This window comes from Apium graveolens, chromosome 4 (assembly GCF_009905375.1).
Source record: "Apium graveolens cultivar Ventura chromosome 4, ASM990537v1, whole genome shotgun sequence".
In the NCBI taxonomy this organism is placed as follows: Eukaryota; Viridiplantae; Streptophyta; class Magnoliopsida; order Apiales; family Apiaceae; genus Apium; species Apium graveolens.
This window is the reverse complement of record NC_133650.1, coordinates 189,685,904-189,698,040: the sequence shown is the minus strand read 5'-3', so window position 1 is coordinate 189,698,040 and position 12,137 is coordinate 189,685,904.

Sequence of the window (12,137 nt, the reverse complement as noted above, 5' to 3'; positions counted from 1 at the left end):
AGAATACTTGGAAGAAAAGATATCTGATTTGATATATTTTAGGAAGCATAATTATATTCCATATCAATTAGTGATTATCTTGTAACTGTGTAATATATAAACACAGACATAGGGTTTACACTATAAGTGTTATCACAATCGAGAAGATTATTAATTGTAACCCTAGCAGCTCTCGTGATATTTGTTCATCACTGAGAGAGAACAGTTCCATACTGTAAAAGAGTTTATTGTTTCAATAAAGTTTGTTTTCTGTTACTTGAGTTATTAAAGTTCAATTTGATTGTACTATACACTGAATTCACCCCCTCTACAGTGTGTTTGTGACCTAACACAGTAAAAGCTCTTTTAGCAATTTTAAATGGTGGAATCAACTCACTAGCTAGTTGGGGTGCATCAGAGCTACAAAAACTATATAAAAGCTGACAGAATCTAGCAAAATAAACTATATTTCTATCTTTTGTCATTCTATCACCAATGAAACCTAGTACAACACTAGCATAATCAAAATGAGATTGAGTAATTAGAGCATACCCAATTTGCTGACTTAGGATTGGAATTACATCAAAGTTTGAACATTTGTTTGCAAAAGTTTTGGTGATGCAGTCAAAGAAGAAACTACATTCCTTCCTTATGTATGGCCTCTTCAATTATCCCAGCTTGGACAATGATTTTTCATAACCCAGATTAGCCATCATCTATTGAAGAGCTGGCTTCTCAACTGTGGAAAAAGTGCAGTCTTCTGGCAGATATAGAGCTTGGAGAACTGTAGACACAGTTACCACATGTTCATCCTCCCCTGTTGTGAAAATAATACTAGGGGACCCATCTCTTCCACCATCATCATAAACCTCACTCCTCCAAAACTCCAGTATCTGAGTTCCTGAGAGGGATTGAGGTTGGGTCAATGCATACCCAATCTCGTTGTTAGCAAGGAAGTCCTGAACAAAGTGAAGATCTGATGGGGCTTCATCCTTGCTAAGAATATCTAAGTAGTTGTTAGGAACAAACTTAGGTCTATTGAAAACGATGTCTTTTGGTGCCATTTTTGTGAAAAATCAAGTGAGAACAGTGTGTACACAAAGTGTTTGATAAAATGCCTGTGAGAAAATAGAGCTTCAGAGAATATTAGTGGGTGAGAGAAAATAAGAGAGATGAGAGAATGAGAAACGTAGGTAAAAGATTAGAAAATCTTTTAACTTTCTTATTTATACAGCCCACGTGACAACAGCTATATTTTTGAAGCATGGCAGAAAATTTACACCTGGCAACTTGTGAACAGTCAGTAAATAGTTAAAGCAGTAATTAGTGGGCACGAGAAATAAGCAGTAATTATTGTGCACATGCAGTTTTTCAAGACAACCACGTTTCCCACTAAACAAATGATTATGACTATTTTTATCTCACTTAAATATATTCTGATAAAATATGACCGTTCAATATTACCACAAATAAGTCAAGTAAATAAATAATTCCATGTAAGCATTAGAGTTTTCATCAGGATTTAATATCAGAACTTGACTATTATCAGATTTTAACGGTCATCAGAACATGGCTTCTGTACTTAAAAATTGAATATCTGTTTCTGTGATTCTTCATACAAATGCTGACTTGTTTCTTCAGAGTTTAAGCATCAGAACTTCTATCAGAACTTGTCCTCAGAATTTATGCAAATGACACTTAACTGGTTGTTTGAAACAATTTAATCACCACAGTTATTTTCATCATTCATATGGAGTGAGAGTGTGTGCATTAGCAAAATATCAGATAAAGATTAAAGTCTGATAAACTTCAATACATCTTAGAAATAAGGCATAACTAAAAAAAGTGCTTAAAATATGTCATTAATAATGAAGTCTACTATAGAATAAATTTATGCAAGAATCCACCTCAACTATTTGTGCTTATTTTATGCATCTTTTGTAATTCCTTTTTACAGTGGCTTCTCAGTGTAAATGAGTCACAACTGCTATCAAAATTTATGCTATTATCAGAGTATTTCTCCAGTAATCAGAGAATGTGAAAAGTCACCAAGAAAAAATTATTTGCTTTTCTAATGCATATAACTTAATACCAGCAATGCACTTGGGTCTTCCCTTCCACATAATTACTCAAGATCTCAAAGGAGTACCTGACTTCAATTTTCTTTTCTTTTCTTTTCTTCAGATAAATGAGGCTTATCAAGCATGTGGTTCATCCTTAAGATTTACTAATATCAGAATTTGACAGATAAGAAGCAAGAATCTAGTTTGTGACTAAGTAATAAGATACACAACGTAAATTTGACTAAGCTCAAAATCAGAATTTGCTTGTGCTAATGGATTTTCACATAAACAACTAATTCAAACATGGGATTTCTAGTATGTTAAAGACTATTAGGTCAACATCTAGCACAATAATCCTCATTGGATTGAATTGTCATAGAACATTCAAAACACTATCAGAGTATATAGAATCACATTAGATAATAATCAGTATTTAATATATTACAATTTAAGCACAGATTACATAGAGATAAGACAATCTGTAAACACTGATCATAAAGTCTGATGCATGAGAACAAAAACTAAGTAGATTTTGAGAAAGAACCTGAAACCATTCCAAGTTCATTTACCAGTCTTGTAAAAATAGCTTCACATAGTGGTTTTGTGAAGATATCTGCTAGTTGTTGATCTGTTGGAACAAAATGCAATTCCACTGTACCTTCCATCACATGTTCCCTTATGAAATGGTACCTAATGCTGATGTGCTTTGTCATTGAGTGTTGAACTGGATTACCTATCATAGCAATAGCACTTTGATTATCACAGTAAATAGGTATTTTAGAAAATTCTAACCCATAGTCCAGTAACTGATTCTTCATCCAAAGAATATGTGCACAACAGCTTCCTGCAGCAATATATTCTGCTTCTGCAGTTGATGTGAAAATTGATTTATGTTTCTTGCTAAACCAAGAAACCAATCTGCCTCCAAGAAATTGGCAGCTTCCACTAGTGCTTTTCCTGTCTATTTTGCATCCTACAAAATCTGCATCTGAGTAACCTATTAGCTTAAAATCTGATTCTCTAGGATACCACAATCCTAGATCAGCTGTACCCTTGAGGTACTTGAAAATTCTTTTCACACCTATTAGATGAGGTTCTCTTGGATCAGCCTGAAATCTTGCACAAAGTCAGGTAGCATACATGATATCAGGTCTACTTGCAGTTAAATAGAGTAATGAGCCAATCATACCTCTGTAGTTAGTAATATCTACTGATGCTCCAGTATCTTTATCTAACTTGGTTGCAGTGGCCATGGGAGTGGATGCAGTTGAACAATCTTGCATTCCAAATTTCTTGAGTAAATTTATGGTGTACTTAGATTGACAGATAAAAGTACCTTCTTCATTTTGCTTGACTTGAAGTCCCAGAAAATAGCTAAGTTCTCCCATCATACTCATTTGATATCTTGACTGCATTAGCTTTGCAAACCTTTCACAAAGTTTGGTATTTGTAGAACCAAATATGATATCATCAACATATATCTGTACCAAAAGTAAGTCCTTTCCATGGTTGAGGTAGAACAGTGTTTTATCAATTGTACCTCTGTGAAATCCACTTTCCAGAAGAAATTGAGTTAAAGTCTCATACCATGCTCTTGGAGCTTGCTTAAGGCCATAAAGTGCTTTGTCAAGTCTTTAGACATGATTTGGAAATTTTGGATCTACAAATCCCAAAGGTTGTTCAACATATACCTCTTCTTCCAATTCTCCATTGAAAAAAGCACTTTTCACATCCATTTGAAAGACTTTAAACTTCTTGTGAGCAGCATAAGCCAAAAAGATTCTTATGGCTTCCAATCTAGCAACTGTTGGGAACCACAGACTTAGGGTGTTACTATGTTTTACGATAAAGATTACGAAAAGAGGATTACCTTGTTAATGGTTGATTCCACGCTCTTCTATTGTATTTCCAAATTCCCTTGAGCGAAGTGTGGCCTCCGTCTTCTCAAGTTATCCTCTCTTCTTGCTCCTTGGTGGCTACAATATGTTTTCACACAATTCCAAGCAAGAAGAGAATAAGAATATATATATGTTATAATAGGGACCATGGATAATTAGGTTGGGCCTTCTAATTACATCTTGAGCCTAGCCCAATGTAATTAAATATTAATTCAATCCACTAAAGAATTAATATTTGCACTACCTTTCCTAATACCGTAAATTAATTAATTCGGTTCCAATATTATTTGCTTATTAAATTCCCCATGTTTAAAATATCATATGTCCATTAATTAAATAAATTACTGATAATTTATTTAATTAATATCTTTTATCCTTGATCATCCACTCAACCTTTATTTAATTATGCCAGAATAAATTTCACCTGCAGGGTTTCACATAATTAAATCTTTTTGAGCTTTCAAGGGGACATCATTAACCCGAATATTATCAGGACATAGATTCCTTCGATAAATAATATCCACCATGTATATAATTCCATCACCCAAAATATAATGATATAATTCAAAAGAATTATTTCATATATAAATCAAAGCATGTAAATAATATACACGTGTCAATTACTATTTCCGGATTAAGAACCTAAGCATTAATAATAACATAGAATCTTAGTTCTCCTTCTTAATCAGTATTAAGGGAACAATTCTAAATTTGATCCTGTTCAATATACACAAAGTATACTAGCATTATTTATTAGTCAATATAAACTAATCTAAATAATACTACAGCCATACCAGTGGATTGTCCAACACCACATGTGTTGTGAACCTTATTATATTATATAACCGTATTTAACAATCTAATATTCTGTATCCCATTTGATACTAGATTGTTCACAATATATAATATTAGACAACATGTAAACATTCAAATGATTCTCAAATAAACTGGCCAGAAATAAATGTACATACTTCAAATAAATATTTTCAGTATACACTAACAATCTCCCACTTATACTCAAAATATTCTATGTGTACATCAGTGTTTATTTAATCCACTATTACATAAAAATCTATGTGTCCATCCTTCAAATAAATATCAGCCATACCTGTTAAGTTATGCTCTATGAGACTTCAGAATTTGAGTGGGATCCTTCAGGATTTGAAGAATCAGAGTTTCCAGAATTATCAGAATTTGGCTCATTAGAATTTGATGAATCAAAACTTGAAGTACTAGTGACGGGTTCTGATGCTTCTTGAGAGTCTTGAGTTATGGTAAGATCTTCAGCTTGCTCCCCCTGAACAGGTGCATTTTCCCTTGAAGTAGTTACCACAGTTTCAATGACATCATAATTTAACCCGTCAGAACTTACAGGATCAGGATTTAAGCCATCAGAATTTACAGGATCAGAATTTAAATCTTCATTTTCAAATCTCAGCTGATCATTATCATTGAAATCTTCAAATCCAGTAATATTTTTATCATCAAAAGATACATTGATAGATTCCATGACAACCCTTGTTCTTAAATTTTAGACTTTGAAGGCTTTTGTGGAAAGTGGATATCCAACAAAAATTCCTTCATCAGCTTTTAGATCAAATTTTGACAGCTGTTCAGGATGATTCTTAAGAACAAAACACTTACATCCAAATACATGAACGTATTTCAGGTTTGGCTTCTTTTTCTTCACCATTTCATATGGTGTTTTTCCATGCTTGTTTATGAGTGTAGCATTCTGTGTAAAACAAGCAGTCTACACAGCTTCGGCCCAAAAGTAGGTTGGCAGCTTTGCTTCATCAGGCATAGTTCGTGCAGCCTCAATGAGAGTCATGTTCTTTCTTTTTACAACTCCATTTTACTGTGGAGTTCCAGGTGCAGAAAATTCCTGCTTAATTCCATGCTCTTTGCAGAACTCTTTCATAATTGAATTCCTTAACTCAGTGCCATTATTACTTCTTATTATTTTAATAGAATCTTTGACCAACTTATCCAGCTGTCTGACATGATTGATTAGAGTAGATGCAGTTTCATTCTTCCTGTGCAAGAAATACACCAAAGTGTATCTTGTGAACTCATCCACTATAACCATAGCATATTTCTTCTTTGCAACTGACATGACATTTACTGGACCAAATAGATCAAGATGCAGTAAGTGATAAGGCTCAAGAATTGAGGATTCGGTTTTTCTCTTGAATGAAGATTTTCTTTGTTTTACCTTTTGACATGAATCACAAAGGCCATTAGGAGCAAATACTGATTTTGGCAGTCCTCTCACAAGATCTTTCTTTACTAGCTCATTTATGTTATTGAAAATTAAATGAGAGAGTCTCTTGTACCAGTTCCAGCTTTCTTCAATTGATGCTCTACTCAACAGACAGATTGCAGAGCCATCAGAGTTTGTTGAAAGTCTGGCTTCATAAATGTTACCATGCCTGTAACCTTTCAGAACTACTTTGCCTGTAGAATTACTTACAACTTCACAGTGTTCTTCAAAGAAATCCACATGATAACCTCTGTCACAGATTTGACTCACACTTAGCAGATTGTGTTTAAGTCCTGATACAAGAGCTACTGATTCAATGATGACATTCCCAAGATTGATATTACCATATCCCAGAGTTTTTCCCATGTTGCCATCTCCATAAGAAACTCCTGGGCCAGCTTTCTCCACAACATCTGATAGCAGAGCTTTATTTCCAGTCATATGTCCTAAACATCCACTATCCAGAACGTGGATGTTTTTCCTGTTTCCATGCAATCACAAAGACCAATATTGGTTAGTTTTAAGGACCCAGACTTACTTCGATCCTTTGGCCTCTTTAAGTTTGTTAGCATTTGCAGCGGATTTAATTTCAGAGTTTATGCTAACATGCTGTTTATCAGAATTTATATCAGACTTTGCATCAGACTTTACACTAGAAGGAATAATACTAACTTTCTTCAAAGAAGGTTTTATTTATTAATAATCATAGTATAAACTATGATATTCCTTACAAGTATAAATGGAACACCATAAACTACCACAATGAAAACAAGGATTTTGTGGTTTAAACCTAACAGACTGACTCTTAACTCCTGATTTAGGAGGTAAAGAGTTTATATCTTTATTTTTCCTACAAAAAGAAGCAAGATATTTAGAGTTTCCACAGTTATAAGATTTCTTTCTAGGAGCATTAGGAACATACATATAATTATTGCTTTTATTCACACCTTCCTTTCCATTCCTATTTTTCCTAACTTCCTTTACCCTGTTCACATTTCTAATCTCTTTCAGCTTATGCTTAAGCTGCTTCTTAGTGATTAAGCCTAAATTTACTTCAGCTGGTTTATTTTGTTTTAATTTGTCAGAAGTTGACTTTTCTTTGACTTCTGTCCTAGATTCTTTCATCTTTTCAGAATCAGACTTTACAGTGTTTGCTACAAACTTAACATGATTTACCTTTGGCTTAGCAGTCTGTTTAACAACAATTGGCTCAATTTGCACAGTTCCATTCTTTCTTTTATCATCTCCATAACCTAAGCCCTCTTTCCAGTTTCCACTACTTAATAAATTCTGAGTTGTTCTGCCAGAGTTAGTCCAAGTTCTGATAATCTCTCTTTCCTTTTCTAAGTCAGCTTTTAGAGATTCATTCAATTTTAACACATCATCTCTAACATACAAAGCATAATCTCTTTCTTTCTTAGTTTGATGAAGAAAAACTAACTCATTTTCTAAATAGTCATTTCTCTTTTTAAAAGCAAGATTTTCATATGTTAATCTTTCACATGTTAAAGTCTGATCTCTATAACTAATGAACATGGTTTTAAGATATAATCTCAACTCAGTAATATCATCAGTATGAAAAGCATAAGTTATTTGAGGTACCTTCAATTCAGTTGTTTGAGTACTGCTATCAGCATTTTCCATCAAGGCATAGTTCACCTCATTTTCAGAATCTGATGTGTCTGTCCAGCTTTTCTTCTTTGTGACAAGTGCCTTGCCTTTGTAACTTTTTCCTTTCTTGTAGTCAGGAGATATGTGGCCTCTTTCACCATAATTGTAGCATTTGACATTTTAGTTGTCTCCTCTGTCAGACTTTCCTCCTTTGCCTTCAGACTTTCTGAATCCTTTCTTATCAGAACTTCCACCTTTCCTGGAAAATTTCTTGCCCTTTCTAAATTTCTTGTAGGCTATCTTTGTGATACCCTTCACCATAAGAGCACACAGTTGCATCATCTCTGCATCAACATCCATTTCAGGTAAACTTTCAGTTTCTGAATCATCATCATCATAATATGATGACTCTGAATCAAACTTTATGATGAGAGCCTTTCCTTTGCACCTCTTTGCGGCAACCAATTTAAAAGATTCCTTTTCAGCTTTAAGAGCAACTGTCCTTGACTTTCTTCCATGCCTCTTGCTCCTTTGATCAATCTCAAGTTCATAAGTCTTGAGCATACCATAAATTTCATCAAGAGTAGTTTCAGTAAGGTCATAGTTGTCTCTTATGGTAATAGACTTCAAATCCCAATTTTCAGGAAGAGCTAAAAGGAATTTTAGATTTGAATCTTCAAGATCATATTCCTTGTCCACGAGTGACAGATCATTCAAGAGTTTGACAAACCTGTCATATAAGTCAGTTAATGACTCATCAGCTTTTGAGTCAAAGTGCTCATACTCTTGAGTGAGTATAGTCCTTCTGTTCTTTTTGATTGCATCAGTTCCTTGGCATCTTGTCTTTAAAGCATCCCATATCTCCTTTGCAGTCTTGCATCCAATTACCCTGTTTGACATGACATTATCAATGGCACTATGCAGCAAATGCATTAGCCTTGCATCCTTGGCAATAGATGAGATGTCTTCAGCTGTGTAATCACCTTTCTCCTTTGGTATGGACTTTGTTGGTTGATCAGCAACTGCAACATAGAGCTTGGTAGGCTTATATGATCCTTCATTAATCCTATCAAGGTATTCTGGATCTGTAGCTTCCAGAAACATAGCCATCTTCACTTTCCATATGGGATACTCAGAAGGTTTCAGTATGGGAACCCTAATAGTCTCATATCGATTGTGGGTTTAAGTGTTTTGAGTTTCTTGAGTTTTGGTGGGCTTAGTTGGGGTTTGTGTTTCTTCAGACATGATTGTTTGGATTTTTACTGTATGTGTGTTAACAGATAAGCTCTGATACCACTTGTTAGGTCACACAACACTGTAGAAGGGGGTTGAATACAGTGTTTATACAATCAAATCGATTTCAACACAAGTATGTAACAAAGATCAAGTATATTTAAATAAACTTTGTTACAATAGAACTGTTGTTCTCTCTCAATAATGAACAAATATCACTAAGAGCTGCTAGGTTACAATGTATAATCTTCTCGATAATGATAACACATATAGTGTAAACCCTAAGCTGTGTTTATATAGTACACAGTTACAAGATATATTCTAATTGATATAGAATATAATTCTGTCTCCTAAGATATATCAATCAGATATCTTCTACAAGTCTTCTAGTCTTCTACTCTTTCCATGCATATCTTCTATTATTTTAGTCTCGATCTTCTCCTATAAATCAGCCACATTCTTTATCTGAAAGTCTTCCCGCACATAAGTACTGATATGTATCTTCTGACACCTTAAGTTCTGATATTAAGTTCTGACTTCAGTGAGTTCTGATTTCAGTAAGTCCTGATATGTCATGTTGTTAAGTTCTGAAAACTAAATACAAATCATATTAGACATGACATCTCAAATATATCTAATATAAATGGATCATTATAATCTAAAAGGTGCTGGCCGTTGAGATCCCCGAGTAAGAACAAGAAATGTTTAAGTGTGTTGAGGATCCGAGTGACAATCGTTATGAAGTTTCAGAAACTTGATAACGAGAAAGATTGGTTTTGCTAAAAAAGAAAAAACTAACACCCTCTAGTCTATAAGTGAAATCAGTTGATTAGTTTTTTGTTTTTTTTTAATTTAAGATTTATATCTATATTATATTCACAAACAACTAGCACATTTGTATACGTTTGAGTAAATTCAAAAGTGTTAGAGATTTATACTCTCACAAATGCAAACAGTAATTCCTAAAATTCTATTAATATCCAAAGTGATAAGCATTTACAAAAATAACATAATAGGAGAAATAGATATTAGTGATAAAATAGATAAGTTGGAAGATAGACTTACTTGTAATCAGTTGGGCTTGATTTTAACAAACACGATCCTAAACTTTTCAACTGGTAGGGAGATAGATGTACGCACATTTGTTTGAAAAATATTGGTATCCTTATCACTCAAGGAGGCTTCAAATATGATATTGTAAGCCTGACCCCAACAAATATATTTCATTTCTCTGAGCACTTTACGTTACCAAATTTAGTATCCAGTATGTAAATGTAGTGTAAAAGTTTAAGATAGGAACAATAACAATTGTTGTTAGTTTAATCGGGAAGGGAAGAGTGGTTATACATTAACTAAACGCACTAATGACGACAAAGAATTAGAGATAAACCTCCTTCATATTATAAAAGCAAAGAGCCAACTGAGAAAGATGAAATAGCCTATTCAAACTATAGGCAGGAAGAGGCTTGTTTTCAATGTCGTAATGTTTACTTATCCAAGTACCACTAATCACTGCCCGATCCATCAACGAGTAGTATCCAACCTCCCTCTAGCAATTATAGACATAAAGAAACAAATACTAGTCAATCATGAAAATCAAAATAACACATTCAACTATAAAATAGTAACAGTTAGCCATAATAAAATATAATAAATATAATGTACCCCACTGTTTCCCATATCAGTTTTGAAACATTTAACACTACTTATAAGTGTAAAACTACTGTTATGATAAATGTATATTCCATTTTGCACCCTATCTGGTTAATCCGAAAAATATTGTTACGATAAAATGGCAAGGGATTTATAAATTTAGCAACATGCAAATTATTTATAAACATCCAATCTCTGAAAACTACTGTTACGATAAAATGACAAGGGATTTATAAATTAGGCAACATGCAAATTATTTATAAACATCCAATCTTTCATAATCTTGAACATGTACAAACTTCAAATAGTCAGAAAACCTAGAATTCAATTGGAAACAATAAATTAACTTGAACTACAATCCCAAACAATGTACCAAAACCCAAAAACTCTAAATAATATTAGCATTTAATTAACGAGTCGAGAAAACCATCAAAAATTATAAAATACCTCTTCTACTTCTTCGTAACCTTATTCCCCTTCTCCATAATTTCCACAGCTCTCACCTCATCCGGAGAATCCAAATCATTTCGAATCAAAATCATTACCTACATTAAAGTTGAAGCACAACCTAAGCTAAAGTTGATTCGACCCCAAAGTTGCTTCGACCCTAAAGCTAATTCGACCCCAAATTAGCACTACATAAAGAGATAAAAACAAAATTAGTACTGGAACAATATAAATTAACAAAGAAAAAAAATACCCAATTCAAACATAAAACCCTAGTTTTGTTTGAACTCGAATCGGTTGAAGCAGTTTCCGTTTCCATCGACCTGTTTAAGTTTAGCTTTAATTTACCTTTCAATTAGAAAAGAGCCGATAGAGAGAGTAAGCTGCTAGAGAGAAAGACAGTAAGAAAAATGTTTAGAGAGGGTAGGTAGAAAGTAAGTTTTTGACTATTCTGAAATTTTAACCCGCCCGGTAGAAAAAGAGATCGCCCGCTTGTCCAAAATTTAAGAGCATTTTTAGCCCGCCTGAGCCCAACTAAAAATTGATAATTTGACTTTTTTTATTTTATCAAATTTTTAATTATATATATTATTCAAATTTTTATTAATAAACGAAATTAGTTACTTAGTAAGATTTATAAAATTAAACAGAAAAAACTAATTTATCAAAATTTGCTAATTTTTAAACTAAAATATAATGATTATTTATAATATTTTTATTTTAAAAATGGCGTATTTAATAATTCAAAACTTATATTTACTTTAATATTTAAATAATTACAGAATTATTCAATTATTTTATCTGAAACTATATTTTAATATTATTGCTTAATAGTATTATCAAACTTGATTAATTTTGAAGTCAAATAATTGTATATATTTTATTATTTGTAAAATGTTATTTTTTAAAACCATTAATACCCTGTTGTAACATAAGTTTCCACATGTTACAGTATGTAACACTTTATAGCTATAGTAACATGTTGTAAAG